The sequence below is a fragment of the Ictidomys tridecemlineatus genome, chromosome 3 (genome assembly GCF_052094955.1).
Source record: "Ictidomys tridecemlineatus isolate mIctTri1 chromosome 3, mIctTri1.hap1, whole genome shotgun sequence".
Lineage (NCBI taxonomy): Eukaryota > Metazoa > Chordata > Mammalia > Rodentia > Sciuridae > Ictidomys > Ictidomys tridecemlineatus.
The window spans coordinates 157,637,139-157,660,698 of record NC_135479.1 but is presented as its reverse complement, the minus strand read 5'-3'; positions in this window follow the sequence as shown (position 1 = coordinate 157,660,698).

Genomic DNA, 23,560 nt, shown 5'->3' with positions numbered 1-23,560 from the left:
TTCTTTCTGGAAAAAAATTACCATTCTGTGATAAATAGGTACGTATTCCATGAGCAAGCATTCATCAATTTACAGATTTGAATTCATGTTTCTTTATACCATAGGAACAAGCAATTAGCACTATGCCAAGGAAATAGTCTTGTTAGTAGGATCCTCCCAAAGGGAAGACTTGCATTCAAACTTAGTGCCAAATTGACCTTCACTGTACTGTGGACTTGCTGGAGATGCCATCAGTCTGAATGTTGATAGGGAAAAGGTGCTTAAAAGGAAGCACCACAGATAGAAGACAGAAAGTTTTTCATCTACATTCCAGGGTTGTTATATAACTTACTATTTGCCATATTTTATCCTCGAAACATCCTGCAAGGTAGGAATTATTATCTACAACATAAAGAAAACTTAAGTGAGGACTCATGCAAGGCTTGAAACTATGTCAGTCGGACTCCAAAATCCACACTTATTTTGCTATATTACAATCTTGGCATAAAACACCTACAGGTCAATGTGAGTTAATTATGGTTACATCAGTTTTACAGATATCAAATCAACTCTTTGTAATTGTTCCCATTCTGCTTCCTTGGCCCAACTTTGAATCTGTAGGGACTTGACACCAAAAGTGTTAATGCTATGTCTTGAAAAGTTCAAAAACATTAAGCAAGTAAAAACTCTCTTTCATTGATAAATGAAATATTCTTCATTCTTAACTGCTTGAATGAAATAATATCATCAGTAAATTTTAAAACCTCCTAAAAATCATTTGTAACAGAAATAAAGTAAGTCTGATGGCAATATTTTTACTTTATAAATATTTGTGATATTTGTTGTAGAGAGACAATAATTAGCTTCTGTACAACTTTTAATATTTGCAAGTCACTTTCACAGATATTGTATGATCCTCATGACATTGCTGTCATGTTAGCATTAATCCATTTTTAGATAGGAAATCAAGGCTCAAAGACTCAGCAATCAGGAATCCCACCCTCAGAAATGGCCACAAAGTCAGTAATGAAAAGACAATTCCCCACTCCAAGTTCCAAGTTTCTCATTACTCCAGAGTGCCAAGGCCAATGTCTCGGCTTGGCACCAGAATCACGAGGCACTCACAGCTTTGTAGGTTCAAACAGCAATTCTTTATTCCAGCTCTCACACCGCCTCCACACAGGTCCAGGGGCAAACACGTTCTGCCGTCTCCCGCACCAACAATCTACTCCACGAGGCTCTCTCCAAATCCCATTTTTATCTCACGAGAACTCAATGGGAACAAGCAGCAGGAACACCCTAATCCCAGCAATAATCTTCAACTTCCAACTTCCTTAAAACCCATTATCTTAAACTGGCAACGCCTTAAACTCAAGGAGCCGGTTACTTCCTCAAACCTGATCAGCTCTAAACCCGGATCTGCCTTGGTCCTTGAGCAAGGTCACCTCATTAAAGCATGCATGCAATGTCCCATCAAATGTCCTCTAAGCAGCATGGGGTACGCTTGGCAAGGAAATTTCGATGTGTCATTCCTACTTGGTAATGGCCCTCAGCATCTCCCCCCTTCTGATTAATTAAACAACAAGCAATGTGGCTTAGGACCGTGCCTGGTAGGTTGTCCAATTCAACATATGGTTCTTACCCGTCATCGGATGAACTGACCTCTAGGCGTCAGTCCCCTGTCTTAGGTTGAATCCACTGCAATCAGATCAACCCGTCGCTGACTACCGGTCCAGCATTCAGCCATGCTTGTGCATAGGCCTAAGCACCAGTGGGGGGGTGAGGTTCTTGCCTCACCTCTGTTGGCCCCCAAATTTAACCTTGGTGCCAGTGGGGGGGTGAGGTTCTTGCCTCACCTCTGTTGGCCCCCAAATTTTAGACCATCACTAGTAGAAGGGAGGAAGATACAGAAATGCCACAACACCAAGCCAATTGACGGCTCCTTTGGAAAAATTGCATCACTGGTGACACCATCAGCAAAGATGTCAGCATTACCACAATTAACATGGGGTGCGCTGGCAAGGAAATTGCATCACTGGTGACACCATCAGCAAAAATATGCCAGCAGTACCACAATTCGCTGCACCAGACGATAGTTCACAATGCATGCAACTGATATATAGTCCAGGCAAGTTCTGCAGGCAGTTCAAATCGGAGGAGTCTATCAATATGTCCATTTCCTCCCAAAGTAAATCAAGTCCTTGATTGAGCATTACTTGTTGAGTTATATTCATTGATGCATCAGTTTATACAGTTTACTGTGGTAGCTATCATAGAAGCTGTAGTTTGGTTTTCTTTGTCTTCACCGGCACTGGGATGGAGATGGGAATTCTGGCAATGATGTTAAAGAGACATTATCCTGAACAGAATTATTAAATATAATGAAAAGGAAAAGTGAAAGTAAACAAACAGATCTGTTAATCACCTTTAAAAACAATAGTAAGCAAACAGATCTATTAACCACCCTTGAAAACAATCATTAACAGCTGTTTACCTAATTAGATTAAACCACTTAAATCACGTGAATAAAAAAAAAAATTCGGATCCATTTTTTCATGAGCGCTCCTCATATAAAAATATGGACATACACACATACTGACATGCAACACAAAACAGGGCACACATAACATACAACATACAAGACAATAATAACGGCCTTGTAGCTTTACCTAGGTAAAATCTCCATTGCAATGTTTAAAAACTCCACAGTCAAAAAATAAAACACAGTCAAAAAACAAAACTGATCAGAAAAACATTAACCTAGGTTTGTATGAGCTCAAAAAATAAAATAGAACTATGATGTGGGAAAAATGCAATAATAAAATAGATATTGAAAAAAAAGGCACCGTGGTTAATCACTGTCGCAGATGTAAGAATAGCCAAGCTGGAGCTCTGGATATCAGCTGTTATGGATTTCAGTCAAATCATCTTCTTTTTCTGTAGAAATTGTTTTGGTTAACCTCTCTGGAATCCAAATCGGCTGCTGTTCTCCCTGTGGGAACACACAAACGGAACCCCGACTCCAGACAATAACTGGATCGGGACCTTTCCATTGTCCTGTTAGAGTATCTTTCCAAAGTACCTTAGGCTTATGTACATTTTTCGGATACATATGTCTTTCCGCAGCACTAAGTCCTGATGAATCCAAATTTAGAAAGTTTAGAGTAAAAAGAGTTATTTTAAGTTTATCTTTGGGGGATATATACCCCTTTCCAATTCCCTCTTTTTGCTTTAATAGGTACGTTTTAATAGTTTGATGAGCTCTTTCAACTATGCCTTGTCCCTGTGGATTGTATGGGATTCCTGTTATATGAGTAATACCAAATGATGAGCAAAATTGTTTAAAAGATTTAGACGTATAACCAGGACCGTTATCAGTTTTTAACTGTTTAGGAACACCCACAGTGGCAAAATTTTGTAAGCAATGAGCTATAACATCTTTAGTTTTTTCTCCAGCATGAAGGGAGCCCATCAAAAATCCGGAAGAAGTATCAACTGTAACATGTAAATATTTTAATTTTCCAAATTCTGGCAAGTGTGTGACGTCCATCTGCCAAATATGGTTAGGTATCAGTCCTCTAGGATTGACTCCAAGATTAACTTGTGGTAAAAAGGTCACACAATTTTGACATTGTTTTATTATATGCCTGGCTTGTTCCTTAGTTATTTTAAAACGCTTTTGTAAAGTATTAGCGTTAACATGAAACCTTTTATGAAAATTTGTAGCTTCTTCTACAGTAGAAAAAATATGTATATCATGTGTAGTTTTATCTGCTAAATCATTGCCCAAACTAAGGGCTCCAGGCAATCCTGTATGTGCCCTGATATGTCCTATGAAGAATGGATCTTTTCTATCCCAGATTAGACTTTGTATAGTGGAAAACAAAGAGAAAACAGTAGAGGAAGGGGAAATCCTACCAGCATCTTCAAGGGATGTTATAGCATTAACTACATACTGGCTATCAGAGAATAAATTAAATACAGAATCTTTGAACATCACAAAAGCTTGTAGAACTGCATTAAGCTCTACCTTTTGAGCTGACTGTTTGGGAACTAAAAATGTAAAAGTTTGATCAGGGGTAACTACTGCAGCTGTACCATTATTAGACCCATCAGTGAATATATTTGGAGCATTCATGATAGGTGTTTTTCTTGTCATTTTAGGAAAAACTACAGGATGCTTAGACCAAAAAGACAACAAAGGATTAGATGGTAAATGATTATCAAATGAAACATTCGATTTACACATGATTATTGCCCAAGTATTTAATTCATTAGCTAACTCATCAATTTGCTCCATAGTATATGGAGTAATAATTTTATTGGGAGAAATTCCAAACACTGTCTTTGCTGCTCTTATACCTTTGAGTATTAATTGTCCTACAGCCTCAGGATACCTAGTAAGAATAGTGTTAGGAGAATAAGATAAATGTATCCACAATAATGGACCTTCCTGCCAAAATACTCCTGTAGGAATATTTCTTGTTGGTAGTACAATAAATAATAAAGGCAAACTTATATCAATTCTATCTAAATGCATATTTTCCATATATGTCTCAATAATTTTTAATGCCTTTCTAGCTTTAGGAGTTAACATTCGGGGTGAATTTGGATCTGATGGACATTTTAGAATATCAAATAAAGGTCCCAACTCTCCTGTTGGTATGCCTAGATAAGGCCTTATCCAATTTATATCTCCCAACAACTTTTGAAAGTCATTAAGTGATTTGAGTTGATCTACTCGTATTTGAATTTTAGGTGGACGGACCATGGTTGAGGATAATAGAACTCCTAAATAATTAATTGGAAAATTTAATTGTACTTTGTCTATTCCTATCTCTAGATTATAATTTTTTAACAAGTTTGTAAGTGTGGCATAACATTCCAGCAATGTGTTTTTATCTTTATGTGCCAATAATACATCATCCATATAGTGAAATATTTTTAGTTCAGGATTTTGATTTCTAAGTGGCTGGATTGCTTTATTAACATATATTTGACACATAGTTGGACTGTTAGCCATTCCTTGAGGGAGTACTTTCCATTCATATCTCTCATCAGGACCTTCATGATTTAATGCAGGGATAGTAAATGCAAAACGTGGACTATCCTCGGCATGAATTGGAATCGAAAAAAAGCAATCTTTAATGTCTATAGCTAAAACATGCCACGTTTTTGGTAAAGCAGACAATTGAGGAATCCCTGATTGAGCAGGTCCCATAATGACCATTTCATTATTAATTGCTCTTAAATCTTGTAATAATCTCCATTTACCCGATTTCTTTTTGATAACAAAAATGGGAGTATTATGGGGAGATACGGAAGGTTGTAAATGTCCTTCCGCTAATTGTTGTTTGACCAGATCATGGGCTACTTGTATCTTTTCTTTAGTCAGGGGCCACTGAGGAACCCACACTGGTCTTTCTGATTTCCAAGTAATTTTGATTGTCTCAGTGGCCCTTTCTGAAAATCCAACCCATGTCTGTCTGTTCCTTGATCTATTTGAATTGGCGCTGCTATACCTTGTTCTTGTTTTCCTAATCTTTTTTCTTTCCTGATACCTTGTCTAGCCCTAGTAGTGGGCACATTAGGATTGATGTTATTTGTTAACATCAAACCTAGTTGATCTAGGACATCTCGTCCCCATAAATTAATAGGAAGGTGATCCAAAACATATGGCTGTATAGTTCCTTCACATCCTTCAGGATCCTTCCAATCTAATACCATAGCACTTCTATGGGGATTAGTCGCCACTCCTAGGCCTCGAAGCGTTTGAGTGGCTTGTTGTAATGGCCAATGTTTTGGCCATTCTTGAAGAGATATGATGCTAAGGTCAGCACCTGTGTCCAGCAGTCCATTAAAGTCACGACCCTGAATATTTAGTTTTAACATTGGGCGAGAATCTAAATTTAAAGACAACATAGCCCAATCTACACCTGTGGAGCCTAATCCCTTGGAACCTCTTTCTACATTAAGACTAGAGAACTTATTATGTAGGCTGGGTAGTATTAACAACTGTGCTATTCTATCTCCAGGTGAAATTACTGATATACCTCCTGGAGAACTAGCTATAATTTTTATTTCACCTACATAATCGGGATCAATTACCCCAGGACTTATCATAAGTCCTTTTAATGTAGATGAACTACGTCCCAACAATAAGCCTACTGTTCCTTGGGGAAGAGGTCCTTTTACTCCTGTGGGAATGATTTGAACTCCCATCTCTGGAGTTAATACTGCTCTGGCAGAGGCGCAGATGTCCAACCCTGCGCTCCCTCGGGTTTGTCTGATGAGGGATTTAATGGACAATGTGTCCTGGGCACCACCCTGATGGGGTTTCTGGGTTCCTCCACTGCCCCGTATATTTGTGGTTGTGGGCCCCGGAGCATTGGGCCCCCCGGTCCGTTTTTTGGCAATGAAGCCTGGTGCCTTTCTCCACGATATCGTGGGTAAATACCTGATCCTTGTCCGTTTTTTGATAAGGGAGTACCTTCTATGGTGGTTTGAGAACGGCATTCATTAGCCCAATGTCTCCCTCTACGGCATCGTGGGCAAATACCCGGTATTCTATTCCTTTGATTTCTAGTTTTGTTAAACCCTCCTCTTATGGGGCAACTCCTTTTAAAATGTCCTGTTTGTTCACAATTATAGCATGTTTCTAGCCTGGCATCTAAAGCCTGTTGTACTGCAGCTGCCAAGACTTGCCCTTGTTCATTAACATCTCTACATAATTTAATATATGTGTTTAAATCTTCATGTCTCCATGGTCTAATAACCTCTCTGCAGCAACGATTTGCTTGGTCATAAGCCAGTTGTTTTATTAATGGCATTGCTTGTTCTGTGTCACCAAAAATTTTGGCAGCCGTTTGAATAAGCCTATCTACAAAGTCAGCGTAAGGTTCATTAGGTCTCTGTATTACCTTAGATAGCTGACCTTGTAAATCTCCATGTCCTTGTAAAGTCTTCCATGCCCTAACTGCGTCTGCAGCAATCTGTACATATACAGCAGGATCATATTCCATTTGTTGCCGCTGACCCTCATAAGGTCCCTTTCCTAATAACATTTCAAGACTTCTTTGAGGGTAACCGGCTGCTGCATTTCACCTAGCTGTCTCCATGCAAAATTCCTCATTGGCAACCTTCCATAACAAATATTGTCCTCCATTTAGCACAGATTTACACATGCTAGCCCAATCTGCTGGCGTCATGTCCAAGTTAGTAATGGACTCCACCATGCTTACCGTGAAGGGGGCTTGAGGACCATAGGTTGTTACAGCCTCCTTTAACTGCTTTACTGTGTTAAATTCTAAAATACGGTGAATTCGCCGCCCTCCTGCCTGTTCAAATACAGGGCATGCTAATCTTTGAGGTCCTGTCTCAGGATCCCATCTATCAACTACGGGGTTTGAGGGCCACTCAGCTGTCTCCATCGGTGGGGCTGTTGGTTGAATTACACCCTCTGGTAAAACGGAGTTAGTGACAGCCTCTTGTTGTGGCCTTTTTTCTAATAACCCCTTTTCCTTTAAATTTTCTCCCTTTCTCTGACTAGCTCGAGAGACCTTCTCTTTTGCTTGACCTAAAATGTCTTCCTCCATGGTCTGAATCTCTAACAATTTACTTAACACTTTTTCGGCTTCTTTTTTAATAATTTCTAATCTTCTATAAAGATAACGCAACCCAATAAGATAACACAAAACAAAACCACAACTGAATGAAACAAAAACTGAATAAAAATTCACTGTATCAATTTTCTCTTTCTCGGGGCTAACAAACTTCAAACCTTGAGCCAACCATTTTTCCCAGTTTGCCTGAGAAATTTCTAGGGATAGGCAGCTTGAAACAAAAACGAAATAAATCAAAACAAGAACACATTGTTTTTTGAAATGGTCACCCATTCTCTCGCCTTCCCTCAGGGGGGAGCGATTTTACTCACCTCCAAATTTCAGACGTTCCGCGTACGGGCCACCAAAATGCCAAGGCCAATGTCTCGGCTTGGCACCAGAATCACGAGGCACTCACAGCTTTGTAGGTTCAAACAGCAATTCTTTATTCCAGCTCTCACACCGCCTCCACACAGGTCCAGGGGCAAACACGTTCTGCCGTCTCCCGCACCAACAATCTACTCCACGAGGCTCTCTCCAAATCCCATTTTTATCTCACGAGAACTCAATGGGAACAAGCAGCAGGAACACCCTAATCCCAGCAATAATCTTCAACTTCCAACTTCCTTAAAACCCATTATCTTAAACTGGCAACGCCTTAAACTCAAGGAGCCGGTTACTTCCTCAAACCTGATCAGCTCTAAACCCGGATCTGCCTTGGTCCTTGAGCAAGGTCACCTCATTAAAGCATGCATGCAATGTCCCATCAAATGTCCTCTAAGCAGCATGGGGTACGCTTGGCAAGGAAATTTCGATGTGTCATTCCTACTTGGTAATGGCCCTCAGCACCAGAGAATATAACTTAAGAAATTACTTTTCTGCTTTTACAAGGCTCCATGTCAAAACAAGAAAATATTTACTAAAACAATTTCAGTTGCAAAATATTTCAAAGAGTTAAGAGAATTGTCAACTCAAATATCTGGGGACTTCCTAGATAATTTAAGGATCCAAACTGTTTTTGAATTGTAATTACAAATCTCTGTTTTCTTCACTATATCCTTTCTAAATATAAAACCAAAAGATGAATATTTGGTAGAGCAAAAAAAAATGATGGCATATGACCTCTAAACTTAGAAAAAATATACCATGTAAACAGAATGCCTTACAAAAATGAAACAAAGCAAATGGAGATCAGAGATTAGAGGTCTAGATTCTGCCAGCAAGGAGAATGCACAGAGGAGTTTTTGCTTAGAAGATTGTTTTTGTATTCTGGGAATTAATTTTTTTTAAGAGAGAGAGAGAGAGAGAGAGAGAGAGAGAGAATTTTTTTAATATTTATTTTTTAGTTTTGGGCGGACACAACATCTTTGTTTGTATGTGGTGCTGAGGATGGACACCGGGCAGAACACATGCCAGGCGAGCGAGCTACCGCTTGAACCACATTCCCAGCCCTCTGGGAATTAATTGATGTGAAAAATATGTGGTGTTTTTATCCTGAGGTGGCTACTTGGGGTGCAATGGAAGTGTGTCTAACCAGACCATTTCTTGAAAGGTGTAATTTCATCTCATTCCAGTCAGAATGGAAGCTATCAAGAATACGTGTTGGCGAGGATGTGGGGAAAAAGATACACTCATACACTGCTGGTGGGACTGCAAATTAGTGCAGCCAATATGGAAAGCAGTATGGAGATCCTTGGAAAATTGGGAATGGAACCACCATTTAACCCAGCTATCCCTCTCCTCGATCTATACCCAAAGGACTTAAAAACAGCATACTACAGGGACAGAGCCACATCAATGTTTATAGCAGCACAATTCACAATAGCTAAACTGTGGAACCAACCTAGATGCCCTTCAGTGGATGAATGGATAAAAATAAATGTGGCACATATACACAATGGCATATTACTCAGCATTAAAAGAGAATAAAATCATGACATTTGCAGGTAAATGGATGAAGTTAGAGAAGATAATACTAAGTGAAGTTAGCCAATCCCCCAAAACCAAATGCTGAATGTTTTCTTTGCTATAAGGAGGTTGATTCATAGTAAGATAGGGAGCGGGAGCATGGGAGGAATAGATAAACTCTAGATAAGGCAGAGGGGTGGGAGGGGAAGAAAGGGAGATGGGGTTATAAATGATGGTGGAATGTGATGATCATTATTATCCAAAGTATATGTATGAAGACACGAATTGGTGTGAGTCTACTTTGTATACAACCAGAGATATGAAAAATTGTGCTCAATATGTGTAATAAGAATTGTAATGCATTCCACTGCCGTATATAAATAAAAAGTAAATAAAATTAAAAAAAGGCAGGAGTTAAAACTAAAGAGAGAAGGGTAACAACATGAAGCAGAGGTCATCCTTGGTAGCCACGAAAGAAGAGAAAGCCTTCAGACTGGAGTAGTCTGCAACCTGGCAGGAGAGGAACTTATAACCTCTTTAGGTGGCAGTATCCACATTTCCACTTTGTGCTAGGAACAATCTGGAAATCGCATCAGTGACTGGAAATGGCCAGTCACTTTGGGAACATTGGAGAAGTTGCATGATATACCAAGTCTGCATCCCTGTCTCTTCCCACCATATTCAGTCAAGTGGGTGAATAATCATGTAAAATTTAAGGAAGGCATCATTATATCATCCTTACAACATATTTATAAAGTGAAATAGTGATCCTCACTTTACAGAGGAAGAAAGCTTAGAGAGTCTGTAGATGCTTTCCCCAGTGCCTTTTGCAAAGCTGGAGTCAGGATGCAGGTATGTGCCTGCAGTATGTTGAGCATACAGTTATGTGGTTGAGTCCAGACCAGAGAAATATTTAGGCACTACTATATAAATCATTTTTATTACAGGACAGTAGCCTAGAAAACACTTTTGAGATAAGAAAATATTCTTGATTAGCAAAGGGTGCAAAGCAAGGCTATCTACACACAATTGGCTAATAGGAGTTGTAAAGCATGAATTAAAATAGATATGAATACCTGTTAATTCTAACTAGGTAAGGAACCTCAAATATAAGCAGTTAATGTGTAAGTCTTTCTAAACATTCAAATACTTGCATTATTATTACTAGGTAAGGTCACTTCCTTGAGAGGCTTTCCAACTTCTGGACCTGGTTTACTCTCCAGAGTACTTGTCTCTATAATACCCCGTCTACTCCTTAACACTCGCCTGACTTGTGCTTGCTTTTGTGTTTGAGTAGAGCTGTGATTGATTGGTTCTCCTCTGGACCCCATTGGTTAACAGGGTGGTAAGCAGAATTTTTTAAATATATTTTTCATCAATTTTTTATAACTTTATTTAATTAATTTATTTATTTTATGTGGTGCTGAGGATCAAACCCAGTGCCTCACATGTGCTAGGCAAGCGCTCTACCACTGAACCACAACCCTAGCCCCTGTAAGAAGCATTTCCAAAGATAATCTCTGTTACATTCAAATGTTAAAATTTTCAACAACGTGGGAAATTTTTGAATAATGATTATGTAAAAAAGCAATAGGTTAAAAAACTATGATATTGTGGTGCAATTTTTCTTAAAATTTGTTGTATATGCACAACACACTATAGAGATAGTCTAAGACATAATTGTGGTTTTATGGATGGTATATCATACATGATTTTCTTTTTTCCCCTGATTTTGCTTAGCCATAGTTTTTAAATTATTAATATTTTATTATATAGAAAAAATAATAATAGACTACTTTTAGGCTCCATAGAAAAGAACTAAGGCTGATTAAAATGTGAAGAATTACTGATGGTTAATTCACCCTGTTTACATGAATCTAAGAAATAAGTATAAGCTTCAAGTGAAAGGTAATTTAGGATAAGGCTAGAAAAGGGTTAGGAGAAAGGGAGGTAATTGAATAAAAAGAGGGAAAGAGTTGGCAGGTAGGGAGGAAACAAATTATTTGACACCTTTATCGAGAAAATAGCCAACCCTTCTTAATAATCCTTAATAGCTAAAGAAATTATATCCTTGGTTAATTTGTCTTTAAGTTATTCAATAAAGTCAGGTCAAGGCAAAGTGATGGTGTTCTATGACCCATTATCACTGGAGTCAACTCTTAACAAAAGATAATTCATTTCTGTATGTGGCTCACACATTACATTAAAACTTATAGTTTTTGGCATTCTTAATTAAAATTCTAAGATTACTGCCAATAATTTTCAAATACCATGCATTTTCTAACATTTAGATGTTTTCTTCTTAGTCCTCACATTGACCAGAGAGGATTTTTGTGGTGATGATTTTGAGCAGAGAAACATGAAAAAAAATGATAAGAAAGTGGTTAGTTCTAGGTCACCAGGCAATGGGTCTTTTTTTCTTGTTTGCCTGCCATTAATCCCATGGAAGGGGAACAAAAAATCGTTGAGGGCCAGGTAAGGTGACACATGCCTGTAATCCCAGCAACTCAGGAGGCTGAGACAGGAGGATTGAAAGTTCAAAGCCAGCCTCAGCAACATCAAGGTGCTAAGTAACTCAGTGAGACCCTGTAGCTCAGTGAAACCCTGTCTCTAATAAAATACAAAAATTAGGTTGAGGATGTGGCTCAGGGGTTGAGTTCCCCCAAGTTCAATTCCTGGTACTCCCTTCCCCCAATTTTTTTTTAGGAGAACACAGATACTTTTTTCCTTTGAAACAAAAGTTTAGGGACCATTTGTGTTTTAACTGATAAATGGAAAATACTTTATAAATTTTATGAAAAACATCTTAAACTTTTTTTTTGTGTGTGTGTGTGTGTGTGATGCTGGAGATTGAACTCAGGGCCTTGTTCATGCAAGGCAAGCACTGTACCAACTGAGCTATATCCTCAGCCCAGTTTTAAAAGAGTAATAGAGGCACTCATATTGAAGATATAAATCCATCTGTTGAGACCTGGGCCCACATGCTTGCAAATCCTACTAATTGGTAAAAATATTATGAGACCCTGATTATTGAGCACAAGTTTTATCAGAGGCATTATATTAGTCACTTATTTAAATTGTCTCACATTCTCACAATAGTTCGTTAAAAATTTCAGAAACAGATGACAAAGAAACTAAATTTAAAATTATCCCAAGCTTTGTCATATAGAGTTACCTAGGTTGCTTTAACCACTAAAAACCTTATTTGTAGTGGTTGCATGATATTTGTCTCTGTTTTTCATTCATTTAATCTATTGATAGATATTTAGGCTTATAATTTCACTATTTTAAACAATGTTACAGAAGTTGTATTATATGTATTTTGGACTCTTGTACAATTGTTTGCTCAGAAGAAATTTTTAGAAATGAAATTACGGTTTAAAGAATGTGCCTTTTAAAGAACCTTTTAAAACTGTTAATTTTCATTCTAGAAAAAGGAGACTCAGCTCCACTCCCGATAGTGGTATGTGAAGGGACCCATTTCCTTACACATCCACATTAACACTAAATAATACCATTTCTTTAATCCATGCCATTTCAATAATAGAAATGTTACTTCAATTTGCATTTAATTACCAATAGTTTGAATGCTTATTGTCAAGGGAGCTATTTTTCCATTTTATAGTCACCCTATAAAAACCTTGTATGTACCTCAGTAAGAGAGATCATGGTAAATGAACTAGCATTAATCATAACATAATGCTCAATTCAACATTATTATTCACTTTATATGTGTTTAATGTTAGAAGTTTTTCTTTTCCCTCAGACAGTGAACTATGGAAAAGCGGGATTTTATTCTGTTCATCTCCACAAAGACCTACTTTCTCCTAAATCTTAAGGCATATACAGTAACCCATGAATCTTTTGCAATGTATCAAAATAGAAGTGGGGTTGCAGGGCATATAGCAGGGCTGCCTTTGCTTTCCTAGGTTTTGCTCATGCTTCTTCCCAGGGAACTGAACTAAGAGGGAGCTTAAGAAACTTGTTCAAAGCCAAAATCTAATTGGTGGCAGAGCCAAGCAGAGAACTCAGGTCTTCTCTCTTCTTGTCACTCTGTCTGCGTAATCTGTATGCCCTCAAATCTGATCCCAAATGATGACTTTTAAGATGAACATACTCTTAATTATCTACTTTCACTAACTGCCCTTGGCTGATCATACCTCTCTAAGTAGATTTTCAGTGCTTTCAGAGAAGCAAGTTTTACTCTGTTGCTCTTTCCATTCATAGTACCTAACGTGGTGAGGCCAGGAGTAAAACTTCAATAAATGCTGGCAGGATGCTGAGCCTATGTCAATCTCTCTGCTACATTTCTTATAATTTCTATAATGAAACCTCTTAAAAATCTCCTAGTCAGTTGTTTTTAAAAATTCCAAAGAGCAGACACATTTAAAGTTGCCTTGTTTCAGAATTTTTGTGCCCTCATTGCCTGTATAACATCCTTTTTAATCACAGAATTGAGAGAGTATTTGTTGTAAATGTTAATTTATCTTGAATCTTACAAGAAATTGTTTTTCTTTTTTCTTTGCTAAAATGTTCCTTTAATACTCACTAGGTGATTTAGTGTGCACTCAATTTGATTCATGGGGAACATAATATACCAAGTTTCATTGGTGACTTTTTTCTGTTTTTACCTTTAACATCATTAGAATCTATAATGTTTCTTCTTAGAGGAGGAAATGATTAAACAATACTATCTCATCCCTTCAGTCACTAACTAGACAATTTGATCTAAAATGGAACACATTTTCTTTTCCCTAACATGACCAAAACTAACTTGATTCAACTTCCTTCTAACACAATAGAACCTTCATGGGATGTTAAATTCCTTTAAGAGAAAAACAAAACTAAAAGCCTATCAATGAAGGGTTTAAAAAAAATCCTGCTAATCACATTGGCTTTTCCTCCCTGGGGAGGAAGGAACTACCATTCCCTAAAAACACCCAAAGCTGGTAAAACAAATTATGACCAGAGAATTTCCTGTCAATGGCACTCTCATTTCCTGTATGAATTTTTCTGCAAGACTGTCAACAGAATACCTAGAATTAGAGTGGACAGTGCTTCTTCAGCAATCTTGGTTATCAATGTTAGTTCTTGGATCTCTTCCATCCATGGGGCTTTAGCAGATAAATAACACCATTATTCTTCATCTTTCACGCTCAGGTATAAGTCTCACTCAAGAACAGCTTAGATTTATAGGTGATGTGATTTAGAATTCTAGGCCCATAAGTTAATGCTTCACAAATGTCTACTTTATCTCTTTGAGGATGATAAATGGACTGATCCCTGGCACAGCTCCTCATCTTCTTATTTGGTCTCTTTGCTTCTGATAATGGCCTGATTCTGCCAGATTCACTACTGTTTGCAGTAGAAAAAGCAGTGATTTGGTATAGACAAGAAAGAAAGATTAATGTCAATGACAGAGCAATGTTTTTGAGATGTCATCTCAGGAGGATAAATAATAATATAGAGCACCTATTAGGTACTAGGCCATGAATTTGTACCTCAGAAAATTAAAATGTATTTTCATTGTGCATCAATTAAAGCCTATATTTACTTGATTTACATATATTCATACACATTAATTCATTTAATTCTTTCAATAACCATATTAGTCAACTTCATATTGCTGTGACAAAAACTTGATAAAATCAACGTCAAGGAGGGAAAGTTTGTTTTGGCCTCTGGTTTCAGAAGTTTTAGTTCATGGTCAGCTGACACTATTTGCTTGGGCCTGAAGTAAGGCAGAACATTATGGAAGCGGGACAGTGGCAGAAGAGTCTACTCTTCTCGTGATAGGGAGCAAAGAGAGAGAATGAAGAAGGGATGGGGGACGTAATATACCCTTCAAGGACATGCCCCCAGTGACTGTTTCCTCCAGCTAGGTCCCACCTCCTGAAGTTTCCACCACCTCCCAATAATTCCATCAAATTATGAACCCATCATTGTACTAATCCACCGGTGAGGTCAGAGCCCACTCATGATCCCGTCACTTCCTGAAAGCCCCGCCTCTGAACATTGCTGCACTGGGGACCAACTCTTTAAAGCCTGAGTCTTTAGAGGGCATTTCAGATTCAAACCTCAACAACAGACCTATGACCTATGTATTGTTATATTCCTCCTTTACAGATTAGGAGACTGAAGCATCGATTATACAATGATCTGTTTACGTAAGAAATGGCAAAAGCAGGGTTAGAAGTCAGCCCGCCTGTGTCCAGATGCTATGCTTCAACCATGACTTTGTTAAATGAATTAAATTCTAAAAGTAGTGGAAATCCCACTTGATGACACTCCAAATCTAGTCCCCTTTAATCATGTTATTTTATGCATTTATATGCATACATGTTTGTACAAATACTTGGATTTTGTTTTGCTGCTCCTTTGTTTTTGGTTGATTTCTCACATATCACTATTAACATGTTATGTATGCTTTATTTTTTGAGTAAAAGTTCCTTGAATTGTATGTTTCATCCAGGGCCTTTTTGATCATGTTTCAGTTTGTTCTCCTTTTTTTTTCATATGTAAAAGGGAGCTTTTGCTGTCTGTTTATATGAAATAGTGGGTCCCTGAACCCTTCTCTAAATGTTAGGTGTGGGTGCACTGACAGCTATCATACTCTTAAAGAAAGTCATTCAGGCAATCATGCATTTTTCCCCAATTTTTTTCAGTGTCATGGCAACCTATTTGATTCCTGTTAAGTCAGGGCATTTAAGATGTTAGGTCAATATCTGGTCAACATAGAGGTTTACAAACTCAGGAACATGATTTAGATATGTCTGAGCCCAGGCAGCATTTCAAGCTCCCTTGTTCAGAAGGACTTTCTGTACTGTGTCTGAAAGAAGGAACCTTCTCAGCTCTATGTGTCACTCATCTCAATCACTCCTCCTCTGAAGTGAAAGGGCTTGTGGATTGATTGACAGTGGTACAGATCATAAAGAAGTCCTTCGGTGGAAAGACCAAGTGCACTCTACAGTGTGTCTAACAAATTCTTATCCATTTTTAGACTGAGTAAACTTCTATGCTCATTCTAATCAGATACAATCCACCCTAGACTATAAGTCACTTATTATCATTAAGACTACTTGGTGGAGGTTGAAACTAAGTCAGGGCACTTATAACCCTCGTGGTGGTTCTTTGGTTTTCCTCAGCCCCTTTTGTGATTGGCAAAAAGCAGCAAGAGAGGCCAAAAGATTCCTATTCTGCTGATTATAGGCTTCTCTCTCATCACATGGATGTTCTCTGACTGTATTCTTTTAGGACAAACTGATGAGATTTCAAACGATCCCATTCTTTCCTACTCAAGAACCAGCCCACTTTCTTGAGGTTAGAGCACAGGAGGGCCAATAAAATGTCCATGCAATGAGCCCAGATCCTTTAAAACCAATAATCTCCTACCTCAGATGTGATCTAATTCCTCTGATGTTTTGGATAACAAAAAGAGAAAGGTTATGTTTTGCAGATTTCACCCCCCCACACACACAGATTCAAATTAGCTAACTCACGGATGAAAAGCTATATTGTTCTAAGGCTGGATTACATGAATTTCATAGCCTACTCATTTTTTAAGATGCGATATATTCCCTCCTCCATTCTCTGAGTCTACATGAGTATTAACTGTCTTTGCTACCAGTCAGTCCCCAACCTTTTGGAACCCTTGATTAGAAACAGCTCCATAGGAACTACGTGTCAGAGATATTTCAGTCATGGCCAGAGTCAATTACTTGTAACATCCATAATAAAGAAGGTTATTTCCCATTTGGGAAATGTAATTCCCATGCAGTTGCTCTGTATCCTTCCTTATGTGACATTAGCATAGGAAAGAAGAGAGAGAGAGTTGAGGGTTACTGGTAGATAGTAGGTAGAGGTTCTTGTTTGCTTATAAGTGGATACAAGGCCAAGACTATCCCTCCTGGGTAACACTTTCACAGATAATACCTTAGGTCCATGGCAGGTCCATACTAAGTACCAGTATATTTGCCATTCTCAAGGTACGGTAAACATACATTGGAGAAAAGATAACAAAGGGTGCTGGGATAACTGTAAATCCATATGTAACAAAATGAAATTAGACTCTTACCCTGCACAAAACTCAATTCAAAGTGGATCAAGAACCTAAGCATTAGAACAGAGACGCTGTGCCTACTAGAAGAAAAAGTAGGCCCAAATTTCTATCATGTTGGCTTAGGAAACAAATTCCTCACAAGACCCCTGAAGTGCAAGAAATAAAATCAAGAATCAGTAAATGGTATGGTATCAAACTAAAAAGTTTCTTCTCAGCAAAGGAAACAATAAAGAACATGGAGAGCCTACAGAATGGGAGAAAAATCTTTGCTACCTGCACCTCAGATAGAGCATTAATCTCCAGAATATATAAAGAACTCAAAAAATTTAACACCAAAAAATAACCAAATCAACAAAAGGGCTAAGGAACTGAACAGACACTTCACAGAAGAAGAAATACAATCGGTCAACAAATATATGAAAAAATGTTCAACATCACTAGCAGTTGGAGAAATGCAAATTAAAACTACACTGAGATTTCATCTTACTCCAGTCAGAATGGTAATTATCAAGAATACAAGAAACAATAAATGTTGGTGAGAATGTGGGGAGAAAGGTACTCCCATACACTGTTGAGGGGACTGAAAATTGGTGCAACCACTCTGGAAAGCAGTATGAAGATTTCTCAGAAAACTTAGAATGGAACCACCATTTGACCCAGTTATCCCTTCTCATTATATACCCAAAGGACTGAAAATCATCATACTGCAGTGACACAACCTAATCACTGTTCATAGCAGCTCAATTTACAATAGCTATGTGCCCTTTAACAGATAAATGGATAAATAAACTGTGGTATACATACACAATGAAATATTATTCAGCCATAAAGAAGAATGAGATTATGGCATTCCCCAGTAAGTGGATGGAACTGCAGACTATCATGATAAATGAAATAAGCCAATTCCAAAAAACCAAAGGCCAAATATTCTCTCTGATACATGGATGCTGACTTGTTCACAATAGGCTGGCAGAGTGGGGGAGGTATACGGGCAGAGTTGGGGAAGTGGGGGGAAGAGATGGGGATGGAAAATACAGTAGAATGAATGAGATATGACTTGCCTATGTTCATGTATGAATACATGACCAGAGTAACTCCACATCATGTACAACCACAAAAATGGGTAGTTATATTTCATGTGTATATATGATATATCAAAATATATTCTACTGTCATGTATAAAAAGAACAAATAAAACATTTTTAAAAATTAAATTTACATAAAAATATGTAACAAAAAACATTTGCCATTCTCAAGCTTACTACTCTGTCATTCTGATGAAAAGTGAGCAGATCATTTTTACCAGCAGTGTCCACATGTGTCCAATGTTCCCACTAGCAAGTTGCCTCCCTATAAACATAGTCTGTGGCCAGGTCATCTTTAGTGTCCAAGATCTAAATAATAAGGTATAATTTCACACATAAGGGAAACAACCAATAATACAAGAAGCAACCTGAAATTACAATGGACACATATTGGAGGCAAGAGAAAATCATAGTCATTGTGGACAAAGGTTGTTCAGAAAGAGCTTCAATGGAGGATGAAGTATCTACTTATGGTCTTCAAGGACTGACAGCTTTCTGTGGGCAGGAGTCAGGTCTGAGATATGGGAAGCATTACCAGGATGGTATTTAGGATGGGAAATGATTTGAACAAATACATGGAGAAAAGAAGTACAGAGTGGATTAGACTATAGGGATTAGGGATATTTGAATGGAGTAAAGAACCTTTATAGAAGAATTAGAAAATAAGTTTGGAAGGGTGGGTTGGAATTAGTTGTGGAACACATCATTGCAAAGTTCAGTAGGTACTGGGGGACTGGTCAAAGTTTTTGAGATGGGTATTTGACAAGACAAGATTTTGGGGATGAGAACCTCAACATTAGCAGAGTGGTTTGCAACAGGCAAAGAAGGGTCAGAAAGAACACTCAGAAGCCAAAGTGGAGGTCCACACTGGAGGACAACCTGGCTACGGAAAGACTAGCTTTAGATTCAGACTTCACAGTCTCCCAACCATGATTCTTCCCAGCTGTGTCTCCTCAGGCAAGTTCCTCAATTCCCAAGCAATTTCGGGAGTGGCGCTCCAATCCAAACGTAATTTACTCTCAACTGACTTAGGATTTTCACTACCATTGTTAATCATCTTTCTCCTCTGGCTCTGAAAAGTGGGGGCTCAGACTGGGGAGGAGAGTGGGTGTATGTCTGAGTCCCTTCATGGGTATGCAGGTAGTCTCATAAGTAGTTATATGCCTCTGAGTCCCCCTAAGCTTCTTTTAGAAAAAAAGGGCTTTTCCTTGCTGAAGGTAAGGACTTACAAGACAGTGTATCCTCCATTTTTTTCTGCCTGATGATTTTAAAGGAAATCTCTATGCTCTTTGCCTTATTTTGTAAAGCCAATTGTTTAGATTATAGAAAATCCCTTGCCTTTTTCAGTAAATCCTTGACCTCAAGAATATTGCCTCACTGTGGATTTAAAGATACCAGTTTAAAACCCAAAGCTGAGAGATGACCACTTTCCCCCTAGGCTTCATGTTCCTTACACTTGGATTCTGAGATTATTAGGCACAGTTTGAATGATTAGTTTAAAAACATATTTTTCTCATTTTCTGCTGCTGTGTCGCAGGTTCTCTTGTGTCCCCATTTATATTACTTACTTTAAACCTTTGCACTGTCTTCCTTAGCTTTCATAAGTCTCTCCCCTATCGGTGATCCTATTTTTAATCTGCCCCAGTATTGTCTAGAGACATCATAAACTTCTTTAAACATTTTCCATGCTTTGTGTATACTCACTTAGGCTTCACCTGGAGCAGCCACAGATGATTCCCCTCTGCTTGCATGTGGAAGAATCTAGGCACTTTTAAGCAAGTGTCAAATAGCTTTTGGAGTCCTGATGACCCCCACCATACTCAAGCCCTTTTCTCACAAAACCATGCTCCCTTTTTCCCCCCTTCCATCATCTGCTCCTCAGTTAGGGTACCCTGTCCCAGGAAGCTCTTGGTAGTCAACATATTCTTACTTCCTTTTCCTGTTTCCCTACAGGGCTTGACTTCATGGCTGACCACAGTTAAACACTGAAATAAATAAAATTTGCCTTTGTACACTTTAGTTTTCACTGCCCTTACCATTATGCATGCAATATTGTTCAATAAAGCTTAAAGTAGAAACTTCTAGAAGTTTTTTTTTTTTTTACTAGAGAACTCAAAGTTTTATAAACCTACTCAAATTAAGCTAATTGTAGGATTTGAGCCACAGTGTAGAACAACATTTGAAGAAAGAATTTTCTCAGAATTCCTCAAAGGCTACCATGGGTCTTGTAACTAAAATCTTCATTGTTCAGGAAAGAGTTGTCACTGTGGAGGTACAGGATTGTTTTCCTGTAGCTTCTTCTTTTTTGGTAGGGGGCAGGGGTGGGGGGGTACCACAGATTGAACTCAAGGGCACTTGACCACTGAGCCACATCCCCAGCCCTATTTTGTATTTTATTTAGAGACAGTGTCTCACTGAGTTGCTTAGTGCCTTGCTTTTGCTGAGGCTGGCTTTGAACTCTCAATCTTCCTGCCCCAGCCTCCCAAGCAGCTGGGATTACAGGCATGTACCACCGTGCCTTTGTATGGCTTTATAAACTAATAACCTTAGAGAAGAACTGAGTCATAAGCAAAGATTCCTCTTCAGTATCTTTTTACCACCTAAGGGATTGTGTCCTACTCTACTTGCCCCTACAGTCCATGAAGGACCTCTGTTTATATGACTTCATCTTCTCTGTTTTTTTTAATATATATTTTTTAGTTGTAGATAGACACAATATCTTTATTTTATTTATTTATATTATATGTGTTGCTGAGGATGGAACCCAGTGCCTCACTCATGCAAGGCAAGCTCTCTACCACTGAGCCACAATCCCAGCTCCTTCATCTCCTCTACTTTTCAAGGGTTTGCCAAGAGGAAAAATAACAGTCACCACCTATCATTTCAATAAAAGAAGAGATTTATTTAATGCAAAAGACATTTATTATTGCATAAATAGTGTGTCAACTGGAGATAGGGCCCAGCAATGGCTAGTAGAAGAATGAAGCCTTTGCAATACCCTCCTTGTGTTGATGCTCAACAATTGTCATTCTTGTGGCTTCTGAGAGTAAAGACGAAGGTAAAGTCAGAGGTGAGTGTGAACATGTAATTCTTTAGTTTATGAAATTCTGGAAATGCCAAGTAAAGAGATATTTATTCTAACTTTATGGTTGGTCATTCCTTCAGAACTATATATCTGCGGCTCAATATTGCTTCCCGACACTTCCATGTTTCTCAGTTTGAACTCATGAAGAATTTCCCCTTTAATTACTGTAATGTTAGGAACAAATGCTCAAAGAAACTATAGTGGCTGAATTTTGAAAATAGGATGATCATGGGATTGATTATTACTCAGGCAAATTTACAACTATCACAAGGAGCCTGGGGGCAATTAGAGTCAAAGTCATAAATCCAAAACCAGCAAGTCTTAGGAGTGCAGTACATTTTTATTTTTTTAACTTCTGTTGATACTTTTTCATTATATCTTTATTCTGAGAAAAGGGGACATGTGCCTTGAGAAAGGAGGCCACAAAAAGTAAGGCAGATACACTTTTGTAATATTCAGAAAGGAAAATTTCTTGCATAGAGTAGAATTTAAGGTTTTGAAAATTTCCTTTACAGTTTTATTCTCTTATTATCCCTGTATTCGTTGCTTCAGGGTTTGAAGGTCCATTGTATACATGTTTAGTGTCTTTCTGAGAGATTAATCTTTTGAAAGTATTATATAATAATCTTTTGTCTCTAGTAATTTTCTTTGTTCTGAAGTCTGCTTTATCTGAAATGCCATGGAAAGCAGTATTAGCCAATCTCAATATTTGCTTTCCTTTTTTCCCTATTTTTCACCCCTTCATTTTTCTTTTCATGCTGGTTATTTAAGCAAAATTTTTCAGTATTCTACCTGGATTTATCTATTGTGTTTTTGAGTATATTATTTTCTATAGTTTCTTATTGGTTGCTTGGTGTGTGTGTGTGTGTGTGTGTGTGTGTGTGTGTGTGTGTGTATGATGTATCACTCTTCTCTGATATCAATTTACCACTTTAAGTGTGGAAATCTTACCTTTGTTTATATGACTTCATCTTCTCTGTTTTTTTAACATACTTTTTTTTAGTTGTAGATAGACACAATATCTTTATTTTATTTATTTGTATTATATGTGTTGCTGAGGATTGAACCCAGAGCCTCACACATGCCAGGCAAGCTCTCTACCACTGAGCCACAACCCCAGCTCCTTCATCTCCTCTATTTTTAAATATAATTGTATTAAGTATCAGATGGTCTTATAATTTTTATTCAGTCATCAAATATGATTTATTAAGTTTATGAAGAGTTTAGTCTACTATATTTGCCAATAATTTTTGCTTTCTCCATTTTTTTCTTCTTCCTGATACTTCAAATATCTTCACTTTTTGATTGCTTGTTTGTTTTCTTTATGTTTGAAGAAGTTCCTTTAGGGTGTGTCTGCTAGTGACCCATTCTTTGTGTCTTTATTTCCTCTTCATTCCAGAAGGATAGTTTCTCTAGATTTGGAAATTTCAGTTGACAGTTCTTTTCTTTCAGCACTTGAAAAATGTGTAACTTCCTATGACCTCTTAGTTTGAGATGAAAAATCCATTGTCATTCAAAATGACATTTCTTATTTGTAATGTGTCATTTTTCCTTGCCTATTTTCAGGAATTTATTCTTTGACTTCAGTTTTCAGAAGTAGAGTTATGATGTATCTTGTCATGCATTTCTTTGGTTTTTTTCCCCCACTCGGGGTTCTCTCAATGTAATAGACTAACTGCACGTGCCTCGCCTAACCAGTTCATGTGTGGAAATCATAACCCTGAAAATTAAAGTGTTGATCAACTTAGAAACTACATTAGAAATTACCTCAATCATCTTATAAACTAAGTAATTCTGAACAGAATATTAATAGAAATATGGATGGAAAGGCCATCCTGATGAA